The following is a 7,675-nucleotide window of genomic DNA, read 5'->3' on the forward strand; positions in this document are numbered from 1 at the left end:
ATAATAGTGTAAACCCAGACTATTACATTCACTACAGTAAGGAAGCCAACAGGAATAACTCTTTCCTTTCCATGAAACACACATGCAAGTGGATTTTCTAATGATAAATGAAAAACCATAAAAGATGACGGGAAGGTAACGTCTCTCTGGAGTAGGAGAGTATGTCAGCCTTGGGGACATTAAAACCCCTTTGTTAGTGTTTTCTGCTCTTTGGATGTGGTGGATCTGAAAAGTTAATATTCTAAATCTTTGCCATCCAATATGTTAACCACCTGCCACGTGGGGTTTTTGGGTTTTTGTGATGTGGCTAATCCAAACTGAGATTTGCTGTAGTGTAAAATAAACACTAGATTTCAAAGACAGTATGAAACAAAAGACACAAAATACCTCATTAATAATTTCATATTGATTATATGTTAGAATGATAATTTAGTTATGTTATGTTAAATATATTATTAACTATATTATTAAAATTAATTTCAACTGTTTCTTATCTTTTTTAGGTGGCTACTGGAAAATTTAAAGTTATATATGCAGTTCACATACTATTTCTATCATATAGCACTGTTCTACCCAGTAAAGTGGCTCAGGTGACTAATTGAAAATTATATCGTGGTTGTCCAATAGTGAACCAGCAAATACTCAGTTAAGTAAGGGAATGACACAATGAGAACAATGTGTGAGCCCTCTGAAGTAGTGAAGACAGTACTTGGATGTCCACAGGTTAGGAACGTAGGTCCCCACAAGTCACACAGTAAATATTAGTATTTAACATGTTTGGCAAATGAAACTAGGAAACCTAAAAGGGAAGAAATTCCAGACCTGCTAATGGCTACATAAGATTTCACCTAATGAGATGTATAAGAGGAAGCCAAGAGAAGTTTGATTAGCGCTCTACAAAGATATGTTAAGTTTGTTTGTGTCAAATGTTATCTTTTGTTCAATAGTTACGAGCAGTCTCATTTATTATTAGATGCCCAGAATCTTGCACAAGGCCTGACTCTAGAAAACACTCAATAAATACTTCACTAAATGAAAGAATGAATAAAATGATTAAGGAGAAAAAAGAAACCTAATGCACCTACTACACTAAACTATAAATGCCCACAGAGCAAAGTGGAGGGATTAGAAATCCAGACAATGAAGACGTTACTGAGAAAATGTGGATAAAGATGGAGAGATTTCTAGACACAAGAGTAAGAAAAAATTAAAATGCATAGTATCATTAGTGACTTCTAAATCACTGGAAGGTAAACAGCATCATAACATGTAAAGAGTGAGAAGGTCTAGGCCATTTTTGACCATTCTGTAGCCAGGAGAGGTAAGAAGTAGTTTTTTGAATCTTAGATTTTGAATTTGTATAATGAAGCTTTGGATGAATTCTAAAATTTCAGTAGTCTGTAATATCAATGATACAGGGGAAATCAAAAGATGCAACCAACCATTCCCGGATCCTCAGGAAGTCCTTTGATAGATTTAACTTCAAAGAGAAAATGCATGTTAACTTCAGTGCTTCTCAACCAGGGGTGATTTTGCTCCCCAGGGAATGTTTGGCAAGGTCTGGAGATGTTTGTGGTTGTCACTACTAGGGAATGCTACTGGCATCTAGTGGGTAAAACCAGAAATTGCTGTTAAACATCTAAAATGTACAAGACACCACCCCCAAACAAAGAATTACCTGGTGCAAAATGGCAATAGTGCAAAGTTTAGAAACCCTGATCTAGAGCGATATAAAAAGAGCATTTACAGAAGCCAGTGAGGGTGGGACAAGGGAGTACCAGAAATTTCAAAGCACTGTAGTGATAGGACAAAAAAGCTTACATAAGTCTTAGGCTTAAAAAAAAAAAAAAGAAAAAGAAAAAGAAATGACGCCTAAATACATTATTCATGCCTGCCTCTCCTATCTCAATATCACTTTAGAAGTTTTGCTAAAATTCTTCTTAAGAATTCATCCCTAAGAAAATGAGAAAAATAATTCAAATTTATATGGGAGGCGTATGGGTATTTTATGCAGAGGAAGTAAAAATTATGCTTTATTCTATTATGAATAAAAAGACTTGTCATAAATTTAGAGTGGGTTTATTTCTTTATACTTAATAAAGCCTGCACACCACCGCCTTAAAAAAAAATAGATAGAAATGTACCCATTAAAATATTTACCCTTCTAAGTAACCTTAAGTGGTAAGAGATATAGGCTTAATTATCTTCTCAGATTTTCAGCTCATACATGAATTTGGAGTCCTAACTGTATTTGAAAAATAGAGAACACATTCGATACCAAATTTAAATCTACTGCTTTAAAAATACTTTCTTTGGGCTGCAAACTATAATCAAGTATCCTATATCGCCATGAGTTTTCATACATTAATATGATATAAAATATGTCTTAAAGATATATTCATGATTTATAATAATTGCAACTCTCAGAAACTAATAGCCAGAAGTATTTAACTTTTACCTTCAAATATCCTAATTTAAATCCAGTTAAAATACTTTTTGAACCAGCATAAGAATTTCTATAGTAAAATATTAGAAACAATCATCATCATATTTTTAAAGAACTCTATTATGTTAATGCTTGAAGTGTTATTTTTCCCAGGTAACATATTTTCATTTTGATAGGACTATATTAAGAATATACTTTAGTCTATGGCCATGCTATCCTGAACATGCCTGATCTCGTCTGATCTCGGAAACTAAGCAGGGTCGGGCCTGGTTAGTACTTGGATGGGAGACCACCTTGGAATAACAGGTGTTATAGGCATTAAAAAAAAAAGTGTGTGTGTATATATATATACACAAACACATACATACACACTTCAATAGAATTCGAGTGGTAATATTTTTAGGGACATAGAGCTGTACAGCATATAAGTATATGAGTGGGTAGGAGGGAAAATTGAGGGATTGAGAGATGTTCTGGAGTATCTCACCATATTAGTTTCATGAGGCTGCTATAACCAGTACCATAAACTGTGTGGTTTAAAACAAAAGAAATGTATTCTTTCATAGTCAGGGAGGTTTGAAGTCTGAATCAAAGTGTCAGCAGGGTTGGTTCCTTCTGGAGGCTCTTGGGAACAACCTGTCCCATGTCTCTATCCTAGCTGCTGGTGGCCGCCAGCAATCCTCAGCACTTCTTGGCCTGTAGCACATTTCACCCTAGTATCTATCTGCCTCTGTCTCTACGTGGCCTACTTCTCTATGTCTCTGCCTCCGCAGGGCCTGTGTATCCTCTACTCTTATAAAGGCAACAGTCATTGCATATGAGTACACCCTAATTCCAGGATGATTTCATCTCTAGGCTTTAACTAAATATATCTGCATTTCTGTACCTTTAATTAATTATAGCTGCAAAGATCCTACACCGAATAAGGTTACATTCTAAGGTTCTGAGTGGACATGAATTTTGGGAGGATACTATGCCACCCACTATATTCACCATATCATATTTGTGGTCAACTAATTTGTTTAAATAAAGGTTTGGCTGTCTGTGTTTCCCTCTCTCATTTCTTTATGGCACCAAACCTGAAATTATAAACAGGTAACCCTTCCCAAGGACCCATGTTAATCTACAAAATGGCATTGGCATCAATAAATGTCAATGAAAGAATTCAAATTGACTTGGAATAAAGTGGTCAATGTACCAGTTTGGGCATGAATAAAATGATTAAGGAGAAAAAAGAAACCTAATGCACCTACTACACTAAACTATAAATGCCCACAGAGCAAAGTGGAGGGATTAGAAATCCAGACAATGAAGAAGTTACTGAGAAAATGTGGATAAAGATGGAGAGATTTCTAGACACAAGAGTAAGAAAAAATTAAAATGCATAGTATCATTAGTGACTTCTAAATCACTGGAAGGTAAACAGCATCATAACATGTAAAGAGTGAGAAGGTCTAGGCCATTTTTGACCATTCTGTAGCCAGGAGAGGTAAGAAGTAGTTTTTTGAATCTTAGATTTTGAATTTGTATAATGAAGCTTTGGATGAATTCTAAAATTTCAGTAGTCTGTAATATCAATGATACAGGGGAAATCAAAAGATGCAACCAACCATTCCCGGATCCTCAGGAAGTCCTTTGATAGATTTAACTTCAAAGAGAAAATGCATGTTAACTTCAGTGCTTCTCAACCAGGGGTGATTTTGCTCCCCAGGGAATGTTTGGCAAGGTCTGGAGATGTTTGTGGTTGTCACTACTAGGGAATGCTACTGGCATCTAGTGGGTAAAACCAGAAATTGCTGTTAAACATCTAAAATGTACAAGACACCACCCCCAAACAAAGAATTACCTGGTGCAAAATGGCAATAGTGCAAAGTTTAGAAACCCTGATCTAGAGCGATATAAAAAGAGCATTTACAGAAGCCAGTGAGGGTGGGACAAGGGAGTACCAGAAATTTCAAAGCACTGTAGTGATAGGACAAAAAAGCTTACATAAGTCTTAGGCTTAAAAAAAAAAAAAAGAAAAAGAAAAAGAAATGACGCCTAAATACATTATTCATGCCTGCCTCTCCTATCTCAATATCACTTTAGAAGTTTTGCTAAAATTCTTCTTAAGAATTCATCCCTAAGAAAATGAGAAAAATAATTCAAATTTATATGGGAGGCGTATGGGTATTTTATGCAGAGGAAGTAAAAATTATGCTTTATTCTATTATGAATAAAAAGACTTGTCATAAATTTAGAGTGGGTTTATTTCTTTATACTTAATAAAGCCTGCACACCACCGCCTTAAAAAAAAATAGATAGAAATGTACCCATTAAAATATTTACCCTTCTAAGTAACCTTAAGTGGTAAGAGATATAGGCTTAATTATCTTCTCAGATTTTCAGCTCATACATGAATTTGGAGTCCTAACTGTATTTGAAAAATAGAGAACACATTCGATACCAAATTTAAATCTACTGCTTTAAAAATACTTTCTTTGGGCTGCAAACTATAATCAAGTATCCTATATCGCCATGAGTTTTCATACATTAATATGATATAAAATATGTCTTAAAGATATATTCATGATTTATAATAATTGCAACTCTCAGAAACTAATAGCCAGAAGTATTTAACTTTTACCTTCAAATATCCTAATTTAAATCCAGTTAAAATACTTTTTGAACCAGCATAAGAATTTCTATAGTAAAATATTAGAAACAATCATCATCATATTTTTAAAGAACTCTATTATGTTAATGCTTGAAGTGTTATTTTTCCCAGGTAACATATTTTCATTTTGATAGGACTATATTAAGAATATACTTTAGTCTATGGCCATGCTATCCTGAACATGCCTGATCTCGTCTGATCTCGGAAACTAAGCAGGGTCGGGCCTGGTTAGTACTTGGATGGGAGACCACCTTGGAATAACAGGTGTTATAGGCATTAAAAAAAAAAGTGTGTGTGTATATATATATACACAAACACATACATACACACTTCAATAGAATTCGAGTGGTAATATTTTTAGGGACATAGAGCTGTACAGCATATAAGTATATGAGTGGGTAGGAGGGAAAATTGAGGGATTGAGAGATGTTCTGGAGTATCTCACCATATTAGTTTCATGAGGCTGCTATAACCAGTACCATAAACTGTGTGGTTTAAAACAAAAGAAATGTATTCTTTCATAGTCAGGGAGGTTTGAAGTCTGAATCAAAGTGTCAGCAGGGTTGGTTCCTTCTGGAGGCTCTTGGGAACAACCTGTCCCATGTCTCTATCCTAGCTGCTGGTGGCCGCCAGCAATCCTCAGCACTTCTTGGCCTGTAGCACATTTCACCCTAGTATCTATCTGCCTCTGTCTCTACGTGGCCTACTTCTCTATGTCTCTGCCTCCGCAGGGCCTGTGTATCCTCTACTCTTATAAAGGCAACAGTCATTGCATATGAGTACACCCTAATTCCAGGATGATTTCATCTCTAGGCTTTAACTAAATATATCTGCATTTCTGTACCTTTAATTAATTATAGCTGCAAAGATCCTACACCGAATAAGGTTACATTCTAAGGTTCTGAGTGGACACGAATTTTGGGAGGATACTATGCCACCCACTATATTCACCATATCATATTTGTGGTCAACTAATTTGTTTAAATAAAGGTTTGGCTGTCTGTGTTTCCCTCTCTCATTTCTTTATGGCACCAAACCTGAAATTATAAACAGGTAACCCTTCCCAAGGACTCATTTTTATTTTCCAAATTGGCTTTGGCTTCATTAATTTTCATTGAAGGATTTCAATTTGCTTTTGATTAAGTTGTTCATTTTCCCGTTTTGGGTTTTTTCAAAAACTAACAGGAATGTTAGATCCAAGTGATTTAACTTCTTAATGTCTATGTTAGCAGAAAGATAAAATAAATTACTCATAATATAATGTGCTTGAAGTTTGATCCTAGTTCTTTCACTGAATAGCTATTTGACTTTAAATTATCCAAATTCTCTTCATCTTGGACTCTGGGTTTATAAAATCAGAATAATATACTGTTGATTTTAATGAAAACATAGCAATCCTATGTATGAATATGCCTATCAAGGTAGATCCAGTGGTTAGCCTGATGATAAGTTTTGTTTGACCAGCACAATGGACTTTATTTTTTATTTGAATTTAAATGACTTTAAACAGAGAAGGCAAATTTAACCAATTTTCCATAAGCACAACTTCTGCACTGCCTTAAACTGGGTCTATCTGTCCTGGGAAGCCTCTGAGTTTGTTACTACAATGCAGAACACAGAAAATATTCAATAAATGGCAATGATATCAGAGGCTACCTGACTTAAGACTAATTCAGGAAAATTCGGCAACAGGGAGTTTACTACATAGAGAGAGATCTAATATCATTTTTAAAAGTAACTCCATTTTTCTAGTAAATTCTTCTTTGAATTTCTATAAGTTTTATTCACTGACTCTGTTTTTTACTCCTAAGACAATATTAAATAAATCTAATCCTGCATCTAGTTAACTGTCTTTCACCTACATGAACACATCTATTGTAATTCCCCAGTACATGAGATCATTTTCTTGACAGCATATAAAGGCATAATTGTAAATGACAATTAGATATATCATTGAACCATTCATCTCACTGCTGTCAAAAAATTGCCCAAGGAAATTTTCATGCCATGAGATGATTATGTTTCAAGATTATAAATAATCAGCTCTCCTTTAGTTTTTTGTCTTTGTGAGATGTCGGGAAAATCCCAATTAGTCGCTCTAAATGTTTATAGGAAAAAGGACAGAAATGTGCCCTTGTACAAATTTAACAAGGCCTCTCTTTTGTCCACTTTTTTGTGCCCAAAGTTCATAGAATCAGATTTCTGAGCAATGTTCCTCCTTAGAAAAGTAATTTTTAAACCAGTCTTGACCTTCAGATTTAGCAATAGGATATAGTAAGCTTCCCCCCACAACCTCCCCTACCCCTAGTCTACCTTTCTAGCTCTAGGAGCCCTATAGACAAGTTTAAAGTTTGGAGATAACATTGAAAATGCTAACTTGAAACTACTGACCAATGGTCATATGTCAGGAGTCTGGAGAATTTGACAAGGACTCTGAATGCATGGTACTTAGAATGCATGCAAAGAAATACCAATCACCTTGGACAGCAACTTCTCACGTGAAGACTATAACTGCCGAGTGACCAAATGTCAATAGAGTCAGCTCTCTGCAAAGGCTATAGGAATTCTATGAG

The 7,675-nt window shown here is 35.0% G+C and overlaps 2 pseudogenes; both read left to right on the plus strand.

Annotated features, from left to right (window-relative positions):
* The first annotated feature begins 2,645 nt into the window (after positions 1 to 2,645).
* Positions 2,646 to 2,764, plus strand: LOC111737730 (annotated as a pseudogene).
* Positions 2,765 to 5,259: 2,495 nt separating this feature from the next.
* LOC111737731 lies at positions 5,260 to 5,378 on the plus strand (annotated as a pseudogene).
* Positions 5,379 to 7,675: the final 2,297 nt, after the last annotated feature.

Source organism: Pteropus vampyrus, unplaced genomic scaffold (assembly GCF_000151845.1).
Source record: "Pteropus vampyrus isolate Shadow unplaced genomic scaffold, Pvam_2.0 Scaffold30, whole genome shotgun sequence".
In the NCBI taxonomy this organism is placed as follows: Eukaryota; Metazoa; Chordata; class Mammalia; order Chiroptera; family Pteropodidae; genus Pteropus; species Pteropus vampyrus.